Raw genomic sequence first — 22,816 nt, 5'->3', positions numbered from 1 at the left:
GATTTTTAACCTGCCATACAACCTATATTCCTGTTCTGGCTCTTTTACTTGACAAGGATGCAAAATCTTTGTCAAATTTCCATGAACATCTGCTTCACAGCATTATGGGATTTTTTTTTAAGTTTCATGTTATACACATTACTATAAGGTTCTCAGATACAAACCCTGGAATTCTAAGTGCTTTTATCAGCATAGGAGCAAAAGAGCTGTTACTAATACCACTCTGTGGAGTCCATGACAACTGGTATGAAGACACCATAGAAGTTTGTCTTTCCTATGTATGGAGATTGTTAGGCTTGGTGATTGAAATCTCTTTATTCACAAGAGTAAGAGAAGAACTGGCTTTTCCTTTTCTAACCTATTTGCCTTGCAGACCTGTTAGAGGAAAGAGGATAATTTAGAGTCGGTTCCCGTTCAGTCCCTGACCTTTCCACCTACCCTGCTGTGGTAGGGAGGTGATGGTGTACGACCAGCAACTCAGTGAGGGGAACTTCTGTCCTGTCCCTCTCCCCCCCCCCCCCCCCCCCCCCCCAAAAAAAAAAAGGCTGAATACACAAACATCAGAGAACTGCTTTTAAAAACAAACAAGCAAAACACCTTAATTAGTAAAATATTACTCAGGCTTGAATCTGAAATCTATCAATGTCACCAGTCATAAAATTAGTCTTATAGCAATTAAATGGTAGATAATATTGTTCCATGTCTCTTTACGGTTTTAAATTTCACGTCTTGAGCAGGTAAGATTAGGCTTCAAGCCTTTATGCAGACATGTATTCATCACCAAGAGCAGTGAAGGATGCCTGCGCAAAAGATGGCCGTCCCTTACCTTTGCAGGTCCACTGCCGAGCCCGCAGACCTCGTACAGCATCGGGGTGGTTCTACAGCGGGAGAACCTGGTGAGAAGGTGGGTGGGTTGGTTTGTGCTGACCTGCTAGCCCTTGGAGGGATGATGCCTCAAACCACCTCCTACCGAACGGTACCGGCGGCACAAAAAAGGCACTGATGCCGTTTTTCCCACCGGATGGCATCGCCAGCCCGATTTCAGCCCCTGCCCCTCCCGAGGCCGGTGCAGTACCCAGCCCCGGCACCCCTCTGCCCCCGGCTCCCTGGGGAAGGCTTCTCTCCAAAGTACGTCTCATTTCAAGGGGCTGCTGAATTTCCATACTAAAAATACCTCACTGAGAACCCACAAGGCACCTTGCTTAGCCACTGCCGTGTGGCCAGAGGGAACCGAACCATCTCAGTGTCAGAATGGCAGCAGCTTGTCCAGCTTTGCAGCCACGAGCCCGATACCGAAATGCAAGGCTGTGGAGAGTCAATGTTGCAATATTTAAAAAAATATGTTGCTACCCAGAGCAGATAGTTTCTGATGTACTTTTAGGTGGCTCTGGTTTAGGTCTCTGTCCACACATGCTTAACTCAGAGAGAAAAAAACCAAACAGACAGAGGAAAAGAAAAAAACCACCTTGCACACGCACAGAGTGAAGAAAAAAAAAAAAAATCGGCTGTAAGGCTGTGTCTTGCATAAGTGCCCCTGGAACTGATCTGGTACATCTCCAAATAAAACAGAAATCGTTGATGCTTGTCAAACTTCCTCTCTGGCTGGAATGACAATAGTTTCTGTGTTTAACTCTGTGTTTGCTGTAGATATTATCAATAGGCATATTTTATTTAAAGGAGTATATTAAAGTTTAAAGCAAAGAAACTCTTCCCCCAGCCTGCGAACACAACAAATACAAAAACTAGGTAGTAAAAACTGAATTGAAAGTAGTTGTAGCTGTTAAGCTGTGCATTTTACAGGTGAGCTGGAGGGAAAAAATGTCCGGAGGCACGGCATACCCTGGGACGGGTGAGGAGCGCTCCCTGAAAGCCCCAGCAGTCAGCGAGTGCCAGCCGGAGTTTTGTCTGAGGTACAGCCAATTCCTGCCAAGGGACTGGTTCTTCGTGTTGTGGAGGTGTGGAGAATCGGTGGTGGCTCGCCATCTTCTTTCACTTGGTATCGTGCTGGTTTGGGGAATAGGATAAAGACGACCTGCGCTGCCTTCAGGCTTTGAACCCCAGTTCAGCCTTCTTCAGCTTGTGCTTTTCACCAAGAGTTGGCGCAGGCGAGGGTGTTGACGGTGAGCAGGACAAGCTGCTAACACCGGCTCTGCAGAAGAGCACAGCAAGCCATACTCGTCATGCAGCAGGGAGAACAAAAACATACTGCCATGAAAAGTCGCAGAGCCATGGAAGTGGTTAGCTCTCCTCAAGACTAGAGCAGCAGTACAGGCCGAATTTGGTGTCGGATTCCTGTATGGATTGAAATAGCCCGAGCCTCTGCTCCACAGACAAGTGGCTATGGAAGAGACTGGAATGGCTGTGCAAAGGCTTGCTTCCAAGTACAACTAATTCAAATTTATTATTCCCATGCTGTGAAAAATTCCAACATATAATTAAGTTTTTCTTCTGATGTGAAATGAAATTTAGACATTTTGAAATTTCCCTTTTTCCACCAGAAAGGCTGCTAGCAGGAAGCCTAGCAGGCTGCCAAAAGAAAGTCATTTGACGGACAAGGGTTTTTTTTTTTAAAGTTCCTGCCTTTATATAGCCACAGAACCACATTTCCATAGAACATTTGTTTTGGTGAATCTGTGTTTTCTAGTGAAAAATTGTTGCACTGGAAAATTCTGGCTAGCTGGAGAGCTGATCTTTCTAAAATACATGCATCAAAATGTGTCCAAAAAGCTTACTGTGTGTGCTCGGACCAAGGATTTCAATGACAGGCCAGAAGGAATCGCCAGATAAACAGCAGCAAGGCAAGAGTTTTGAAATGTCAAGCTTGTAATCACTAAAAGGAGATGAATCATCCTCCTGTTCAGCTAATATTAAGCATTGATCTGCCTATACTTAGTTTATAACAAGAAAAAGAGGATATTTCTGCCAGAATTTCCAAAGGTTCTGGAAGATGATACGCTTGATGAGGCAAAATAGGTTGCAAGATGTACCTGCATCTAGTTCTGGGTGTCATTAGAAACATAGCTGGCTTTAAGTGCATGTTTTGGTCTGATGCTGTATGATGGTCTTATGTTCCAGGAATTGCTAATGTCCGTGTAAAAAGTGAGGAGGCCATGGAATAACAATTACACACCTTGTGTTTTCTAACCCAGGTTCCATATATGACTTAGACAGCCACGCATTTTGAGGAATTCATCAGAGTCTTTTGATCTTCTGATGAAGCCCTGTACGTCGGTAAGCCACAGAGCTTGCCTTCACCTTCAGAAAGGAGCCTCCGCTCACAAGTGGTAAGTGAGTACTTTACCTTTTCGCCTTGGAGTCAGCAAGGTTTGGACTGTAGCTGCCGAAGGGGAGCTGAGGGAACCGTAGGGACTGCTGTTTCTCCAGATCTGGCTTAATTTCCAGAGATGTTGGGGAAGCTGTGTCCTCTTGGCTATAGGATGCCAAAGGCTGTAGATCCAAATGTTAGTGACCAGATCTGAAAATGTTACTCTCAGCATGCCGTTACAGTATATCCTGTACTGTTGGCTGGCTGTATTAGGGAGGTGGAAGAAGAGGGCAGAGGAAGGAGGATAGTGGGGTTTTCAGTTTACCACAGGTAATTGTATATAAAGGTTCAATTAAAGAACATACTTTAAGAACATACATGCATAGGAAGGCCATCCATCGACTATACCATGGCACCTAACCGTCCTCCAAACTGTAAAATCATTTGTCTTACCCATTAAATTCCATAGTGTTATAGTTTCTGATTATTTTTGTGGTTTGGAAAGTGTAAAAGTGTAAAGGTATTATTCTTGTTTGCATGGGGACCAAACCAAAACAACCCCCTTCCCGGATATGTTCTTTGCCTGGTCAGGCACTCCAGGTGAAGGACTGTACTCCTCTGATACTGTGATTACAGCAGTCCTAGAGGAGCAACATGCATAGTCCTGCAACCCTGGAGGTATTAAGGTCATTACAGGTGAGTTACATTGTGTTCCTTGTCAAACTGCTAGATGGAGCAGTGCAATCGATCATTTATCTGATGTCAGCAGTTGAAACTTGCATGAGAAAAAACTGTTCCAGCAGTGACAAGAGGAAGCCTGTCATGAATGTGTAAAACACGAACGTAAACCAAAACCTTGTATTTCTATTATTGTTAGACTGTTGCTCCGAAGAGCCAAATGAAGTCATGCATATTGTTTTGGTGATGCCTAGTTTGTGATACTTCAGTGCTGAAAATGAACTTATAAAAAATTTAAATAGCACAAAAGTGTGTTTTAAAGTTGTTATAGTGCCAATGGCCAGGTCAGCAGAGTATGAGCAGTGTTACTGCCTCTCTGTGTATTCCTGGTGTGTACAATACACGGTGTGGTTCTGCAGTGCTCTGACCATATCCTTCCCACACCACAGAGAGGAAAGCATTACCTGTTGTTGACCCAGACGTCAAAATGTCAGCAGCCAACATAGATAACCACTGTCGTTCCCATTGCTGAGGGGGAGTTGTCATAGAGACGCTGCCAACCAGACTTGCAGAGGAAGTTTGTCGCGATGCTGAGATTCCCAGTCTCTTGAGTGGTAGCTTAATGCACAGGCCATCTTGTTCAGAGCTGTCTATTATTTGGCAGTGCTACGCAGTACAGATAAAGCCTCTTGCAATTATGTTAGCCGTGGATTTTGGCAAAGAAAATCTTTCAACATGAAGCATAGTTTAATCCAGGTAAGGTTAAAAATATTTCCAAATTTAAAAATTTCCAAAATATTACAGAACTGTAAAAAAGAGGAAAAAAACAAAATCTCACCAAGAAAGTAAGAGCTGCGCTTTTTTCTTGTTCAAGAACAAGTTTTTGTTTCCCACGCCATTGGTGGGGAAAACCTAGCCCCTTTTCTCTACAGCTGCTGTGAGCCGCAGCAAGGGGAGTACTTGTGCTAGGGAACCTGTGCATAGGTGGTGTGGGCTGCCCAGCGCACAGCTTCACCCCGCAGTGTGCAGGAGGGGGAAGCACTTGTAGACCAGTCTCTCCTAGACACCTCATGCTGCTGTCCTCTACAGAGTAGCTCTGTCACCTGGAAAGGGGGGTCTTTTCCAACTAATAATCCGCCCTGAAGCTGCCGTGCTTACCCAAATTGTGGGTACTTCCTTACATTGAAGGATTTTGAACTTGCCCTGGAAGAGCAGAGTAGCAAACGCCTCCCAGCCACCCTCTCCTCTGGCTCTGCTTGTGCCCTCCTGGGAGCTTTGGACTTGCTCTTTATGGCAGCGCTGAAAGGCAGCAAGGTCCTGGGTGAAAGACAGGAACCAGGCAGCCCTTGTCTGGCGACAGTGTTTGGGAAGGGTAAGAAAAGGTCCCATTTTATCTTTGTTCTCATGGAAAGGATCACAGGATGTTTAATGTCCCTTCTGAGCCAAGACCTGCTGTTTTCCAGATCTTGTCTGAGAACCCATGCAGTATTCAGCAGGCCACTTAGTTTATCTTCCTTGGATAAACAAAAGGCTGCTGGAATTTGAAACTTGTTCCAAGAGTCTAGGGTCCAAAGCCTGCTGAAATCTGTGTGAGTCCTTCCCCCGGCCTGGGTTTTTGAATTGAGTTTGAAAACTTAAAGATTAGCAAGCAACGGCAGCACGACTCCGCATAGTGAATAGGGCATGCAGGGCTGGTGTATGTGACAGGGCCATCTGGATGCACAAGTTTTGGTGATATTTCCACTCTTGAGCGTTGCCTGACTTTGAAATAGTGCAAAAATACCTTCTGAAATGCCTGAGAGAACTGATCCAGAAATCCCAGTACAGACTTTGCCTTGACAGGAAAAAAAACCCTCTTAATACGATGAAAGTACCCGTGGCACTGTTGAGACGCCCTTTTCATGTTGGTGGAGGTACCACGCAAGGAGGGATTCCTGGTCCCTCTGACGACAGCTTGACGGAGCCGGAGCCACGGTAAGGAGGAGCGCCCCGGGGAGCCCACCGGGTCCCGCTGCAGGGCAGCGCCGGGGCGGCAGCGGGAGAAGGGAACCGGCTGCCGCCCTCCCAGCCGGCGGCTTTTCCTTGCCAGCCGACAAGGAAGGTGGGCGACCGGGGCGGCGGGGGAAGCTCCTGTGGGGTCTGGAGCTCCTCACGGAGCGGAGGTGGAACCGCGCTGCTTCCCTGCCTCCTTGCCCCATGTGCCGCAGCACCCGCGGTGCAAAGCCCTGCTCGCGGGCCAAAGCCCGGCCCCGGCCCCCGCCCCGCGCCCGCCGGAGCCACCCCCCCCCGGGGGCAGCGCTCACCGGCGGGCCCCGCTCCTCCCGCCGCCGCGGGGGCTGCAGCCTGCAGGTAGGGGCTGCGCGGGGGGCCGCGGGGCTCCTCCCGAGAGCTGCGGGGAGGGGGGGGGGGCTGGGCGTGGGGGCGGTCCCCGCGCCGCGGTGGCGATGTGGAGGTGGCTGGGGGTCGCCGAGGCGGGGGCGCGCAGCTGCGCCGCGGCGGCGGGCGGTGCGGGGAGGGGGCGCGGAGCGGGGCGGGCAGCGCGGAGCTCTTCCGCGGCGGTTTGCAGCGCTCCGGCTCGCTTTCGTGCCCCGTCTGCATCATGGAGCCTAGGACTGCAGAAATGTTAAAAAAATAAATAAAAATAAATGTAAACCCCATCATTAAATGAAGGAACTGTATATATGTGCACACATATATATATAAGCTGTTGGTTAGATAAAATGCTAGTCAGACAGTTAAAGAATAAACAGCGTTTCAAGTTCCTAGATGGTACAAGAAAACTTAATTCTCTTTTATTCTGTTGCATAAGCAGAAAAAATATACCTGTTCAGAGATGGCTGGAAGAGATGGCAGAGCGAGGCTTTGCTGCGTGCACTATGTCCGTGTGTGTATGGGACCTACGGGGCTGTTACCTAGACTCGCTTACACTGGCTGTGGCCGTGTGTGTGGAAGTGGCTCCCAAAAGAGCTCTGAAAACTGAGGCGCAGACTGCTCAGTGATGGGCTGGAAGAGCTGGTCTGTGGTTTTCCACAGAAATAGTTAGTTAATAAAGTCTAATCTCAGTGATCCCCATCCTGAACAGCCTTGATACTTCTTCTGGGATATTAACAAAATTCATTTCCAGGAGAATACTTAGTCCCTTGCAGGACTTAACCAGGTGTGCAATAATATACTTAGGCCAGGTGGTATTGTAGGCTTGTGTCTTATAGGAAATTTTGTTTTCACAGACAGGCTGACTAAGTTCAGGAAACTGTTCAATAAAAAAAAAAAAAAAAGCCAAAAGATACAATGAGTATTATCCTTATTTTGAACTTTCTGATAATTTGGCACTCATTTATTGAAGTGTTCTGTTTAATATCTCTAGGAATAAGTTGTTATTTAGGTATTTGGGATGAATTTGGGTTTGTGTGATAGCCTTTTGACTGAATTGATTTCATTAAGTTAACAAGCTGGTTGGGGTAGCTGAGTCTGTTGTTGTAAGTCCGCTCCTGCAGTGGCAATGAGGAAACATTTCCGTTAGCGCTGGGAAATTTGAGGATAACATGAAACTTAGTGAAGTGAAACAGGATTGCATTTTGCTCAGAGTGATTCTATTATGCCTCAGTTAAGGCAGTATTATTACTCACCTCAAATCATTAGCTGTTACTGTCTTTTCACATTTATTTCTTTAGCTATACGTAGCTCATTATGTGGTTTTTGTTTTGTATTTTTTCACTTGTGTTATATTTAATGTTTATTCTTTCATCTTTTGCAACAGTGTAACAGAAGCTGTATTTTAGTGGAAGGTTTCTCAGGGCTTCCCGTAGGGGTTTCCATGTTAATGCCTTTAAAATTCAATCATTAACTTTTGCCTTAAACTCAAGTTGGAAAGTGACAATGAAAGACAATATAGCATAGTGTGTAACTTAATTTTACAGAGCTTTATCAGAACTGATTTAACTGATACATAAAGGGGGGAAACCTCAGGAACCTTCTTTTCTCCCAACTTGCACATTCACTTCAGGTTTAAGCTGTATTTCGTTTACCTAACGAGTGGCTTGCTACAGTAGATCTCCTCCCTAATTGGATTTGCTGGGTTGGTTCTTGCCCGCTACTGCGAGGACGGGGACCAGGAGACCCCCAGGGGTCCCTTCCAGATCCATATTCCCAGGCCAAGATCCTACGGACTGGGCACAGTGGGGGGAAGATTTTTCAGATGTTTAGGTGCAAACACAATTGCTTCTTCAGGGAGAAATTTGGCATGCGTTTCCTTAGAGAACCGTGCTTGCGTAAGCAGCCCCCTGCCACCCTCTGAGCTGTACTAGTACAACCATTTGTGGGGCTGGTGGTGAACCGCATCGGGGAACTGCCGCGGGTTCAAAAGCGCCTTTTCTTCTTTGGTTATCGGCTACTTTAATCTGTCTGACTGCGTGGCTGCTGTGTCAGGGCTGAGAAGGTGGCCTGGGAGGAGGGAACGTGTGGCTGGGAGCAGGAGGTAAGGGCTGTTTCTGCTGGCATTGCTGCTGCTGAAAGAAGTAATTGCTTATCAAATTGTGGTCAATAGTGGATGACATGTGGTTATGGCAGTTGCTTGGAAAATGTAGCCGAATGCTCAGATATCTTAATGCAGTTCTGTGCACATGCAGTTAGCTGTATACATGAAGAACTGATTCTGTATTTCTGTTGTAATTCTGAGTTTTCACCTAATGATTTTACTTCTGTGATGTATAGCTATGTGTTTGCATAACTTCAGGATACATTTCCTATACTATTCTCTCTTGCAGTATGAGGGTTTCAAAAGCCCATTTTTCTGGAAAATAGACCTAGGCATCATAAGGGTATGAGTTTTATTAATCAGATTATATTCAGCTGGATAGGTTGATGCCTAAAATTCTAAAAGGGAAGATTAAACCACCCCTAAGAGGGTGCCTTTAATCCTAGAGAGCATAATTGTCACCTGCATGCAAATTACTCGCTTTTACATGTACACATAATGTTAAATATGCTTTTGAATGTAGCGTAGACCTGCTGTTAAATTCTGAATGGCAGAAGTGATTAGGCAAATGGCACTGTTTTAATTGGTATGGTGAGACTGAAAAGTCAGCGGAGTGTAAGCTTTCTGTAATCTGCTCTAACTTATTTCAGTCTGGAGAGCATTGATGCTTTTGTGCATTGTTTTAAGACTTGCTCTCAATCTTATTTTAGACACTTTGTTTCTCTGTTGTAGCCAGTAAGAAAACACTTTCAGCACATGAACTTCTGTGTGGTATGTGTGCGTACTTAGAGAATGATGGTACACTTTCTTGTTCACAGAACTTGAAGGAGTAATTACTTGCTATTACAGTCTTTATTCAACAGAGAAAAATGACAGAGTTTTTTTCCTTGTAACCTAAAACAAGAAACTGTAATAGAGTTAAGAAAAATATGTTATCTTTACTGTTTGTCCTATGGTGGGTCACTACAACTGCAGTCTGGATTATCTTCTTAGAGTCTCATGTAGATTTAAAAAAGCAGATTTAAAAAAAAAAAAATCTTCATTTTATCCGTTCTTTCTAAGAGGAAAGGGGCTTCTTGCCAGCAGCCTTAGGAGAGCAAAATACATCTTTCATATGCTATATTGTTGCCTATATTAATTGACATATATTGATGTGTCTGTGGGCAGTAAAACTGCAAGCTACAGCTTGCCTGCAGGCGGTAGGCTCCCAGCCTGTGGTATGGAGAAATTTAGAAAGGTGCAATCCTTTAAAACCAAAATCGAAGACATCCAGGTTAATCACTCCATTTTTCTTCACTGAAAATGAAGGTGTTTTCTATTTGGCTTATTGAACTGCAAAGATAGTTTTGTTTTCTTCTCTGGAAGCTGTCTGCACTTGCTATGATGTGTAAGTGGAAGAGCTGTTGCCAGTAGGACTATATACCAATTCAGCTGCTCTGGATGAAGATACCTGGATGGAGACTGTCTTTTTCTGGATTGTCTCCTTGTCTCTCTTAGACTTGTAGGATGCTGGATGTAACTACATGTAGGGCAAGCTATGACCTTTTGCGTACAAAATCTTTGGAGTTAAGGTCCCTCATCCTTCTGCTTTTGGAAGAAGCATTCTCCGGTTTCAGTACCGGAGGACGGGTGGTGCTGTATGCCCAGCTGCTCTGGCACGGTCATAGACACCGTGGCAGTACAGATCAGGATCCCGCAGAACGCAGGTATAGCCAGGAGGCACCTGCAGTATCTTTCCTTTCACTGTAAAGGCAAAATCCATCACTTTTGTCTCCACGGGACTTTAAGCTGCGCAGGCCCCTGAGGCAACAGCTCATCGCTTCGGCAGCAAGATAAATTATTCAGTGGTAAGATTAGCCAGCAATTTGTGGCAGACTTCTTCCCCAGAGCCTGCAGCAGCTGGGAATTGGGGGGCTGGCTTGAGGGAATAAGACAATATATTTTATTAGTGAGTTGGGTTGAGCTTAATCTTCATTAGTAAAACTCTATCAGTTACTTTGCATACAATACAAAAGCCGTTGAATAGTTGTTTCTCAGCTGTAGTTCAGTGTTGGAGAATTGCAGGTCATCCACAAAGCAGGATATTCTTGCTGCTTTTCCTTGGGACTCAAAACAAATGAAGCAGCACTTTTTGTTGTTGTGTGTTTTATGTGTCATATTTATTAGTTTCTGCTTGTTTCATTTGATGGGATAATGAAGTGAGAAGGCAGTAAATGAAGTGGTCTTTAGTGTTTGCTTTTAGACAATGTTACCTGTTTTCACTGAAGGATTTCTGGTCTCTTTTTTTGCTTTTCTGGTGTTTTATTGTAAGATTATTTTCTGGGCTTTGGTGTGAATGCTGTCTCGGAGTGTTACGTAAGTAACGGAGCAGAATGAAGCAACTGTCTTCTTTACATGTGTTGTATGTCTGGTCTATGTGGTGGGTGTACCTCCACACTCGTATGCACCAGGAAACAGGTTTGCAAGTTGATGCAAAGTGTAAGTTGGGTAATGCTATTTAAGTTAATAAAGCTAAAATTAATGTTAAAACAATACAGCTGAGATAAACTGGGCTCCTTTTACTATTAAACATTATTTTCTTTAACTGTTATGATTGTCATAAGAATCTATTCAGTTTCTGGGGAATACTGTTCTTGAATGCTTCTTGAGCAGTAAGTACATTAGTTGCTGCCAGAGGATCATCATAACAGTGTCCAGAAATAATGGTAATGTGCAGCCCTAGGCCATATGTAGATATTTAGTTATAATGTACATTATTGTTCTTGTAACTCACTGGTCGGTTATTTATGGAGCGCTAATCCGTCACTCTTTTCTTTCCAACTCTACAAGTTTTTTTGTGTGATCTGGAAGGGACTGGAAATTATAAATTTTCCTTCTGCTAGATGAGAGCTGGCCTGTGCTTGTCAAGAGAAATGTCTCTTCTGGTCTTGACATTTGGTGATACCATCAAAGTGATATCCATAGCCTGCCAAGGGATGTGACCAAACTCCTGGGATTCCTCAACTGTTTCAGTTTGCCAGTCTCCTTGCCTACACACACCATTTATGCTCCATTTCTTCTGGGGTAACAGTGTACCTAATGTTTGGAAGCCTCTTTTGAATTCATTTTAAGCATTAGGTAAAAGTGCAGATGAAAATATGGTAAAAGAAATTTCAGTTCTTGATAGCAAAGTTCCAGATAGGAGACAAATAGAAGAAGGAAACATTGTCTTTGGATATTTAAAAAATGAAAGGTGTTTCCCAGCCGTTGCAGAAGATCCTAGAGGCAAGTTTTGAGTACAAAAAGTGAGAAGATGTTTTAGCTAACAACCACCAAACTCCGACATCCCCTTTTCTGAATAGGACCTGAAAATAGTTTTGAAGTTGGGAATTTAACTCCTCATGCTTAGTCCTCAGCAGGACAGTGCTGATCTTTCTCTCCCTTTGTTCAAGATGGAAAGAGTCTCCTGTCCTTCACTTTTTTTTTTAATTCAAAGCTTGCTTCCTTCCTTCCTGCAGTTTCTGGATTTCTCCCAATGTGGATGTGATGACTCACATTTCCCAGATGTGAAATGCAAATGTGGGAAGTGGGATCTTTCCCTTGCCTCCCTAGGGGTTTCTTGGAGTCTATGGTGCTGTTGAGTTTCTTAATTAACATGTTGCTCCTGATTCAAATGGTTTTCCTGCTGGCCACAGTGTTTTTGGGGTTGTTACAGTGCTTAATAAGTCATATCTTAGAGTGTTCGTTGTACACGCATCTTAAACTTGGTTGGCTTTGAGAGCTTCTTGAAGACCACACAAAACTTCTTAATTTAGTCTGTTGACATAGGCAAATACCTCCTCCTCCTGTGCATTTTAGGGCTCATCTCATCAAGTTGTCATGTTTGACAATATATAAGCTCCTTCGACAGAGGAGTGTTTGGAGCTTGTTCAGGCAACCTGCTAGTTGGTGCTCAGCTGAGAAGCTGGTAGTACAGGGCTGTGCGCTGCTTGTCTGTGGCCACTGTCCCAGCTCCTCTCTGCTCTGTCTTCGTTTGCTGATACTGCAATGGACTATGTGATCCCACATGAAATCATGCGCATACTCATATGCTTTCCTCGAGCTACCGGGGTATTTGGATTGGTAATTTCTTGGCTTTGTGTTTGTTCCTCTCCTTCGGAGGCCCCTATAACCAGCCCTTCAAGCTCATGACCTTTATTTCCCCATAAAAGTCACTAAAAGAACAGGGAAAGAAGAGCTGAAATAAGACAGGTCAAAACCAAAATGGTTCCATTTTCAAGGCATGAGCCAGCTTTACCATTCTGTCACTGAAGTGCTGCATCCAGTCTCGCAGCTATTGAGGTTGAAATTTCCTGGGCCAGGGGCTTCGCACTCAGCCTTGCCTATACAGGTGTGGCTCAGCATCAACGTTCAATAAATATCTATAGTTGGTTTTAAAATGTGTTGCAGCACTGAATTTGGTGCTTTGCCTTTTTTGTCACATGGGCTGACTTTTGAGATTGTAACCTGATGTTTTGAGTTGACACTTAAGGAATTGATTTGATGTGATATTCCCATTTGAATGTATTGATGTTGTTACTTCTCATTAGAAGCAGCTTTTCATTTTTTAGAGAAAGAAACATTTCTGGTAGTTCATGTTCTTTTTTTGTTTTTTTAAGCATTGCAGCCTTCCAGATGAGATCCTGTCAGTTTGGATAACAAACCACTGCCCATCTCTTCTCACCATGATCATGTCCTGCGCTGCAACATGTTCCTGCAGAGTTCTCTCCCTATTGACTGTATCTGCTGGCAACCTTGCTTTCATGCAAATATCCCCTTAAGTTACACTTTCTTCTGTAAAAGCTTGAAAGTTACACTATCTGACCTGCTTAATCTAACAAGCCAACACGTCTTGTTTTGGATAAAGGCATTTGGGAGGCTTCTTCATAAAGTGCCCTCTGCCTGTTGACTCCCTTTTTCTCTCTTTGCTAAACTTCTATAATAGCGGTTTTTTATTTAATTAGTCTGAATGGTCCTTGGGGCAGCTATAGCATGATACCAGCAGTAGCAAGCAAAAGTGCCTTTTTTGAAGGGACTGAAAAAAGTCCTCCTGTGGGCAGAGAGAATATTGAAATGGAAATCAGCTGAGCAAGAAGAGCCAGCTGAGAGGAGCAGCACTTCCCCTCTTCAAGGGACTGAGTTAATAGAAAGACCAGGTAATTTCTCCACTTAAGCGGTATTAGTGCTGTGCTCCAGTAGCATCTGGGGCTTTTTGTATAAAAGCTGTTTTCATTCTTAAGTATAGAATTAATATTTTCTGTTTCCTTGTCTAAAACTAGTTCAGACTATTTCTCTGTGCATCTGATATCTTGTATTAAAAATGGCCCAGATATTTAATTTGGGAAATGCAGCTGCCATAAAGTACCACTTGATGACAGCAGAGAAATTGGCATTGGATGAAGAATGTACTGAATGCGGCATCACAGCTGATCACAAAGGGGCCTCAAACTCCGCAAAAATACGCAATTGGTCTCATTAGGTATTGAAGGACCTGGCTTCCACCCTAAATATGTGAAAATCTCAGCAGTCAATACAGGATGTAATTGGAGAACAATTAAATTGGTCAAATTTCATTTTCATTTTCATTTTTGCAAATTGATATGTGCCTGCAATGCAAATTGGCAGGGCAAAACAGCTTTGTAGCAGAGACATCCCTGTGCACCCCAGCCAGAGCCGGCTCCCTGTAGAAGCAAACACTGTTATTTCTATACCCCGTTCTTTAGCTCAGTGGTGCACAGCACAGATCCCACGCTTTGAGCAGTTACCATTTTGGTTTGCTTAGGGATCCAGGTGCAGAGTATGTAGGGCAGTAGAGCAAGGCAGTGCAAGAGAGAACGGGAAATTTAGGATGAACTGTGACTCATCGCCTGCCTGACCCACCATCCTCTGCTCTTCATGAAGCCAGTGTTTCACCTCTTTCTCATTTGTGGTCAGAGCTCCTTCTATCAGTGTCTGTTTAATTTAGCCTGATGGAGTAGCAAGTTGGAAAGAATAAACAGGATTATCCCACACAGCAAGTTTATTCTTAATGAAGTTAATGGAGTGGAGAGCAATCTCCGGGGTGTTGCAACCCGCATGACGTAATTCTGCCTTTTGCTTTTGGTGCACGCTGCATAGAAACAGCCCACACATGACTGATGGTAAAATGACACTTGTCAGAGTTTCCAAGTTCTGCTTGTTTGCCAGAAAGGATGGGATAACAAAATACTTCAAATAAGAGCTCTTGCATGGGCATCTTGGGCATATCGGCAGAGCTATTTTGCAGAGGACTCCTTTAGTAGGCAACTTCACTCTTTTATCCAAATGAGAAAGTAAATCTTGGGAGACAGGTCTTGGGAGACAGTTGTGAAAACCTGGTACCTGAAGCTACTCCTTGGACAAACTCCTTGAAAATTAAAAAAAGTTAGTTTTATTGCTCCTAGAGAATATAGCAAGCATGTAAATGATGTTGTCAATCTATCAATGTCTCCTGACAGGGAAGGACTATGCAGTTGGCACTGAAGCACTAAATAAAAACTGGGTGGGGAAAAATTGGAGAAAAACCAGAGGATGTGAAGGTGGTGACAGCAGAATAATGTGTGAAACAAGTGGAGTGTGTCTTAGGGTGGCTGTGAAGGAGGAAAAGGAAATCAGCTGGCACTTGAGGACTGATTAAAAGTTGGTTGGGATTTTTTTTTTTCTTCAGGTGAATTTGGAAGTTTATAGTATTTTAAGATTGATCAAATGCAACCTGCCCTAATGTGAAATACCTGCTCAAGAAGAAAAATGGTCTAACAATGCAGGATTTGGAGCGTGCAACAAAGCTTTGTTCAGGAAGGTTCATAGGCAGACATTGCTAGCAACATCTTTCAGGTGTTTTTCAGGCTACCAACATACACAGGTGTTACTTAACTGGAAATGGAAACTTAGCTCAGTGAGGGGTCTCTTAGCTGAGAAATAGATATTAATTTAATTTGACCTTAATTTTTGTATATTAGTTTTAACATGAAATCAAGATTATCCTTTTGTTATTATGGTGTCGATGCACTCATGGGTGAACCAACAGTTCCCTGTAACAACTGTTCTTTGGGATACTCCAGGTTACTTTTTCAGGTAATTCAGAAGGTGCAATTTAAATAATGCTATCGTAATAGTTAGTTTATTCCTTAGATGGGGTGAATCTCCATTGTAAATAGAAGATGTTCTTGAAAAAAATCACTAGGGCCTGTTCTCTTTTATGGAAAAAACTTAATTTCACCTAGAGAAGATTTTAAGGAATATCATCTTCTGTGTATCAAGATATAAACATTGTTTTTAGACATATTTTTGTTGTTTGATGATTCTTGAGCTATTTTTGCTTCTTTTGTCATCCATGTAATAAGCTGTTTAAAGTGAAACGGATCCCCCTAAAAGGATTATTGATAATGGGATCTAGTTAAGGGACAATTACAAGGTTGGCTGGAATAACAGGATAAGAGGATAACTACTGGGTCCTCCTTTTAAGTCTCTTGTTTTTTGGTTCCCAAGCTGACATGTGGTGAGACTTTGACCAAACGATACTCATATGACTGTCCAATCTGAACAGCTAGCAAACGCGTTTTTTCACGAAGGCTCCTTGACCAGTAATGTCAATAACGAAGCTGAGATAGAGGAGCCAGGACTACTTTTTTTTTTTAAACTTTCTCATAACTCCCGTGGGAGCGTGGTACCAGGCTGAAAGCCTATACTTATTTCTACAATCTTTTCCTGAATTTCTTAGCCAGGTATTTGTTTTTATGAACTTTCTAATGCAGTGGTTCAAGATGCTGTGATAAATGGCCTGCAGTTGGTCTGCAGGATCACAGGAAGCAGCAGAGCCTGCATAGTTTGCTTCTGAAGTGTTTCCATTTGAGAGTTTGCTGATAGGAGCGTTTGAGAAATTTGGCAGGCTGGGCTGGTTCTGTGGTTGTAAATGCTCTGCTGCTCTCAGCTGCTGTAATTAGGACTGGGTTTAATAGGAAGAAGAGATGGAGCATTTTTATCAATTCTTTTATGACCAGTTCTTAGATAAATTTATAGGGTTTTTTTTTCTTAGATAGCATCAGTCTCTTTCTCTCTTTTTTCCCTTTTCAAGTCCTTTAAAAGTTTGTCATTTATGGGCTCTCTTATCATTGCTGTCTAACGTTTAACAAGATGACTCCCTAACGTCTTGTCTTGCTGCTCCATATGGGCTCTTTTCCTTTTTCTTTTATAGCTATCTGCCTTTTCGGTGTAGCTGTTGAAGAGAAAAGACAAACATGATACAATCTGGGGAAAGTGGTTTCCTGTTTTTCTACGTACTGTCTCATTACTCCTAGCGTAACTCAAACTTCTCTTCTGTAAAATTTCTGCCCTCCCTACTTACAGGTTAGTGTTCCTGCCAGAGGCGCCCTTGGGTCCTTTGCTGCAGAGTCCTTGGTCTCGTGCTTTTTACGAGTTAAGCTAATCCCATGCTGCTTGTGATCAGCTATTTTTTCAAGCATTCCCTCCAATTACGTCTCCATTCCTTAAATGTGAATATAGGCATGTTTGAACACTTACTGTAATATTCTGCTTGCTGACGGTTGTGTGTGTGTCTGTGGAGCAAGAGGATACAAGCTGAGGGGCTGTATGGGAACATCAGAGAAAATGAAAATGGAAATTAACTTTTAAAGAATTAAACCAGCCAGAAATCTGGAGAGCAAAGGTAAAACATACTTAATAGGACAGGTAGATTTTTTTTTTCCATGTTTCACTTACCAAAACAAACAAAACCATTCTCTATGGAGAGAAATGTTCTTTAAACATAAAATTGAGAAACTGTATTTCTGCAATACTAATTAGCAGAAGTACACCCTTAAGTAGCATGGAAAGTTCCTGCTGATCGTTTCTGAAAATGATGTAATCAAGCAGCTGCACCAGTATTCACTCAGCTGAGGGAACTTGAGGCACTTTTCTCAAAGCTTTAAAGATTCCCTAAAAGCTAAAATAAGCTATTAAGCAAGGATCTAGTTGAAATATGGGTGGCTTGGTGAGGCTGAGTGGAAGACTGAGCATGAAGAATGTGCCGATCTGCCCATGACGTGTCGGTTGTTTGTTAACTTTCAGTGTGTGATTTCACTAAGACAAACTGTTACTTGTGAGTAGATGCGTGTTTTCACGATGTGCATGCTGTCAAATACGTTCTTCCTGGTCAGAGATTTTTTTTTTATGGCATGCTAAGAGTTTTTCCTCTTGACTTCCATCTGTTTCCTTGTCTTTCATTTTAGTATTTGATGTTTCTTTCCCAGCTTAGTAGCTTCCCTGTTGTTATTTTCTGAAGTTTGTGTGCAGTGACACACACATAAGCCTTCTTGGACAGAGATGTGTTCATTGGTATGTGCCTATGGCTGTATTATTTATATATAATATATATTATATATAGATAATATATTATATTATGCTTTTTTTTAATAGAGTAAATGTGATCTGTGCAATGACTTCTCAGAAATGCCTAACCCTGTAAAGCAACATTCATCAGTAGTTGCTGTTGGAAGCCTGTTTCAGGAAGCAGCAGACATCCTGTTTGTTGTCTTTCCAGTATTTAGAGATTTTTCTTTCATTCCTGCTGGGGATTATATTAATGCACCACTGTATATACAATAATTATATATTATCATTATTAAAGGGAAAATTAATACTAGCTTTGAAATGATAGTAGGGCTATCTTAATTTTACAGAGTTCAAGGTTTCAGCTGAAAACCTCCCAAGAAAAATAATGGTCACAGCGACAGTTTGCTATCATATGGTGCATGTTGTCCATTAGAAGAGCACGTATGGCATTAAGTATCCTAATAGCTTTGTTTCAGAACATAAGCTTGTGTGAACGAAAGGAAATAACCTGCCTTGCCTTGTCATGCCTGATTAGTTTTTGCAAACAAATCTTGCATATTGAAGGAGAAGATGATGAATTGACGCTAACAGCAGCCCTAGAACATCAGATAAATAGAGGCAATCGTCTGGATAGCTTGTTCTGTAGGTACAGAATTTGCTTTCTAAAATAGTCATCTCTTTTCCCTTAGAAAGCCCTTGTGTAAGATTCACATCTTGAACATTAACAGTGAAAAGTATTTTTTGTGAATTGTTAAAAACCCGACAATGCTACTCAGGCTCTGAACATTTCAAGAACAGGGGAAAAAGATGTCTTTGTTTAAGTGCAGTTCCTCATTTTACTAAAACCCAGCCAGGAGCCTCAAGGACATAATAAACCAAATTAGTTTTGCATAACTTGAATAAGGCTTTTCCATAAACGGAAGGGCTGAAAAGATGACAACTGTGAAAGAGCTCGAAGTACAAGTATGTTTTCTGTAAGTACATCACCGAGATTTCTAGGTGAGGGCGTATCTGTTTCCCATGGCCCTGCCTTCTGCTTTTTTGGCTTCCGCTCTGCCGAGAGTGTCTGAGCGCTGGGTGGCAGCTCTCCCGGGACACCGCAGAACGGCTGCCAGCACTTCCCCAGGCTGGGACCCCCACTGGGGGTGTAAGCTGGAACCGGTGTCCATCTGCATTGATTTCTTATCGGAGGCGAGACATAAAAGCTGGCAGCAACCACAGCTTTTGGGTGGCCTTTGGCACTTCCAGGTGTGTGCAGGAAGAGGTGTCTCCGTAGTCTTCAGCCCCTCGGTTTTATCCAGGCACAGCTGCACTGTTGGTGCCTGAGCACTCCTGGGGGGCCTGATAACACCCTGATTTTCTCTGGAGGGATCAGAAGAGCATTTGCTTGGTATCTCCTTTGCCAGGTCATTTCCAGCTAACCTAAGAGAGGTTGATTTTTGGATCCTTATCACCAAAGTAGAATCTGGGGTGTAGAATCTGTAAAAGAAGGGGAGAGTAGTGATTTCCACAGACTGACTGCATAATGGTCTAATAAAAAATGTCCTATTCCTACATGTTCCATGGCAGCTTTGCAGTGGTATTCTTTCTCAGGGCAAGATTTTCCTGAAGATGGAAAAATTAATATACCAGATGTAGGAAAAGTGTCAGCTGAAGACCACTTTGAATAAAAATATTTTTCAGCATTTCCAAACAATTATGGTTGGATGTTAACATTTCTTTAAGGATATAATGGGATATTAATAAGTGCCTGATGATTCAGAAAATGATTGGACTATCACATACTTAAGTTCAACCGTAAATGAGAATTGCTTGACAAAATGTTTAGTCATCATTAAGGATATGTCATAAATCTCAAGAGTAACAGATAAATGCAATGTAATTATAAATCAATAAACATATAGGTAGCTCTGTAAACAAACGAAAAACCTTTCCACAACTGTTGCTTACCCACCATGTATTAAAAATAGTTATTAGAAATAAATATTAGAAATATTATGAAAATGTAGAAATATTTAAAAATGTAGAAATACTAGAAAAACAATAAGCATCAGACAATTCTGACATTATCTTATGCTCTCAATATATACTGATATGTCATCAGCAACCCCTCAACACCAAAAATTCCAAAACATTGTCTTGGAAGTCTTGTTGTATAATTGCAGTTATTGGACAGTGGAGACTGATCGTTTCCTCCCCAAAAGGTTTCCTGATATTTTTTGTAACAATTTTTGGCTATTCTCACTTATTTGCAGGAAGGGGAAAGAAAGGTGTTAAAATGGAGATAGTGGTGGTACCATGCCCCCGCCCCCAGGAGCGTGGCTGTTGGCTATCAGTTAGTCGATGAGTAGTGTTTCTCCTTTCAGGGGGAAAATACGTGTTTGACGGAACATGCATGACCATCACCTTGCTAAGGGTGTGCACGCTGACGGGTTCAGCTTGGGTTTCAGTAACAGCCCTGTACTCAAAGAAAGTACTTGAACCCCCTGTTATTTCCATCACAGTGAAAAGTGAAATGGTGAGCACTGCGCTTGCTGGTTTAAAAACCCTTCAGAATGTCGATCAAAAAATGCACATTTCCAGGTGGGGTTACGTAGGCTAAAGTCAAGCTTTCTGTGCAAAGGGGTTTTCCTACAAAAATATTCCTTTGTATTTTTTTACTCTCTATGCTTAACCTGCATTATTTAAGGACTAATCTAGCCAGAAACTATGTTAAAGGCTCAAAAGGTTTCCGTTATAATTTGCTTTAACCTTTTGCTGTAGACCCCTTCTGTCAGGCTGTTGTTTTTCTGTTAGCCCCGTACAATGGTTTCCAGAGAAAAGGGAAGCTCACGTTTTTCATCTGAGTGCTACCAACTCAGCAGACAGTAACTATTTCTGCTGGGGCTCTACCCATGCCATTTGATTTAGCAATTTCTGGCAAATTTGACAGATTAAGGAGCCAGTGTTGCAAAGCGATTGTTGTGGGAGGCCAGAGCAGCTCTTCCTTTCCCAGCGACACGCTTCTCGGTAGGGGAGCGACTAATGGGTGTTGTGCTGTTCTACGACCTTTACTTTTTACTATCTTTTTCATGTTGGTGCTCTGAGTATTTTTGCTCTTGGGTAAAAGGGAGTTTTCTGAACTCTTGGCCCTCTTTTGCGCTACCCCACTCACCTATGCCCCTCTCTGGCACCTCCCTTCTCTACCAGCTGTTGAACATCCCTTTGGTTTCCACATTGCTGCTCCTGTTCCCACATCTATGCTCTGTTCAGTCTGTCCTCTTCACCAGCCCTCTCCCTCCCTCGCACACACAAACTGAAGCAAATGAAGAACGTTTGCTGCTCAACATAGCGATGGGAGTTAATAAGCTGGGCTCTCGTATGATTCATCTTCTCTAGCTCAATACATATTGGATGGCGGGCAAGTTTTATTAGATATTTGTATGATGCCTAGCACTGTGACACTCGCTTTCTGGTTAGAAGTCCCAAAGTACTACTAGAATACAAACAGGTTATTGTATCATAGGGAAACCTCTCTTTAAAAGTATAAAAGAGGTTAAAGATTGGCAGAGTAAACCATCCAGATTTATGCAGGTATATTATAGATAAAAAACTGGAAAAAGTTATTACAATCTGTCTTAATATGCTTCCTGTGTTAGCACTGTGGCAGCAATTAAAAGTCAGGTTGTCTGTTGTTTGTTTGTTTTTAATTTTTTTTTTTTTTTTACTTTGGTTCTGGTACAATTCCCTAAATGAACTTTCAGGAAAATGGTTCTTGTTAACTGTTTGTAACAGTGCTGGAGAAGTACCGAATTTATGGAGATCTGAGAAGCTGAATGTGTATCCTGCTCATATAGCTACACATAATCCTCAGGCTTACTGGCTTGCACAAGGAAAATTTCAGTGGACCAACCTGCCAATCTTCTCAAAAAGCATAAACTTTGGTTTTATCTAGAGGCTGGACAGAGACATCTTTAAGCAGAGAAGAAAGCTGAGGATACAGAGTAGCAGCCTTAAGATGCTCAGTGGAGTTATTTTTATTTAGGAACATAGGGTTGGAAAGGACCTCTTAGGTTGTTTTTTTTAAACAAGTCAAAGTCATAGTCATAGCTCTTGATAAATAGCCTCTGCTGAAAGCAAAACAAGCTGTACTTTTCCAGTTAAATAGCTAACCCAGGGTGCAGAATGGGACAGCTCTTTATTGGAGAAAATACATTAGATTAGAAATAGCCTTTGAATCCCAAGAGCTGTACAGAATTAAAGAGTCTTTACTTCCAGTGTATTTAGAAAGAACTCGGAATTTAGCAGCCTGCCAGACTGCTGACTGTAGTGCCTACCACGGAATGCAGTTGCTGGCAGGGGGGGAAGCAAAAGGAGGCTGAAAAAGTGCCATTTCTTGACAATCCACTTGATAGAAGCTTCTGCAGCTGTTGGCGTCTTCTGTGCTCATATCAAATACTGTGTCCCACTTACATGTGCTTTACCCTATTTGGTGAGATCTAGGAAATGAGTTAAGGGGCTAGCAAGCCTCTGGGGAGGACCCTGGTCTGTGGGGAAGGGAGATCCCTGATCACTGTGGAATTAGAGAAACCTGTGACAGAAGGTAATTGGGCTATTAATTGGTAATCAGTATTCTCTCAGTTTTCTGTCTTCCCTTTAAACTGCTGCTTGGTTTAAGCTCATTTCTCTCCTGCAGCTTGTTACAGATAAGGTCATCCTTGATCCTTCAAGACCTAAAAAATTAAGTCTTTCAAAACATGTTCAATATTTAATCTTATACATTTCTTATGATCCACTGTCACATAGCACATACAATGTTTCTCTTTGTTATCTAACATTTTTCTTTCTCTCTCTCTCCCCTTCTTCTATCCTTGGCTACTCATTCTGTGCCCTTTTTATTCTTTTTTTATTCATAGTTCTTTTCTTCTGTTTTTTGGGGGTTTGGGTTTTTTTTATTAAAGGTGCAGCAATCAGAGAAAAGGGAACAGAAAGCAAGAATATTAAAGCAAGAGGTTAACATGAATGAATGTAGCAAATGACTACAAATAATTAAT

At 42.5% G+C, this 22,816-nt stretch overlaps 1 protein-coding gene across 1 annotated transcript in view; it reads left to right on the top strand.

Moving 5' to 3' along the window:
• Nucleotides 1–5,556: 5,556 nt before the first annotated feature.
• The window catches only part of SLC16A12 (solute carrier family 16 member 12), a 36,069-nt gene continuing 18,809 nt past the window's right edge, over nucleotides 5,557–22,816 (top strand). The window contains exon 1 of the mRNA XM_075154677.1: nucleotides 5,557–5,917. The gene's annotated coding sequence lies outside the window, so the exon portion shown is untranslated. The remainder of the gene's footprint in view (nucleotides 5,918–22,816) is intronic.

Source organism: Calonectris borealis, chromosome 7 (genome assembly GCF_964195595.1).
Source record: "Calonectris borealis chromosome 7, bCalBor7.hap1.2, whole genome shotgun sequence".
Taxonomy (NCBI): Eukaryota; Metazoa; Chordata; class Aves; order Procellariiformes; family Procellariidae; genus Calonectris; species Calonectris borealis.
This window is presented reverse-complemented; position numbering and strand designations above follow the sequence as displayed.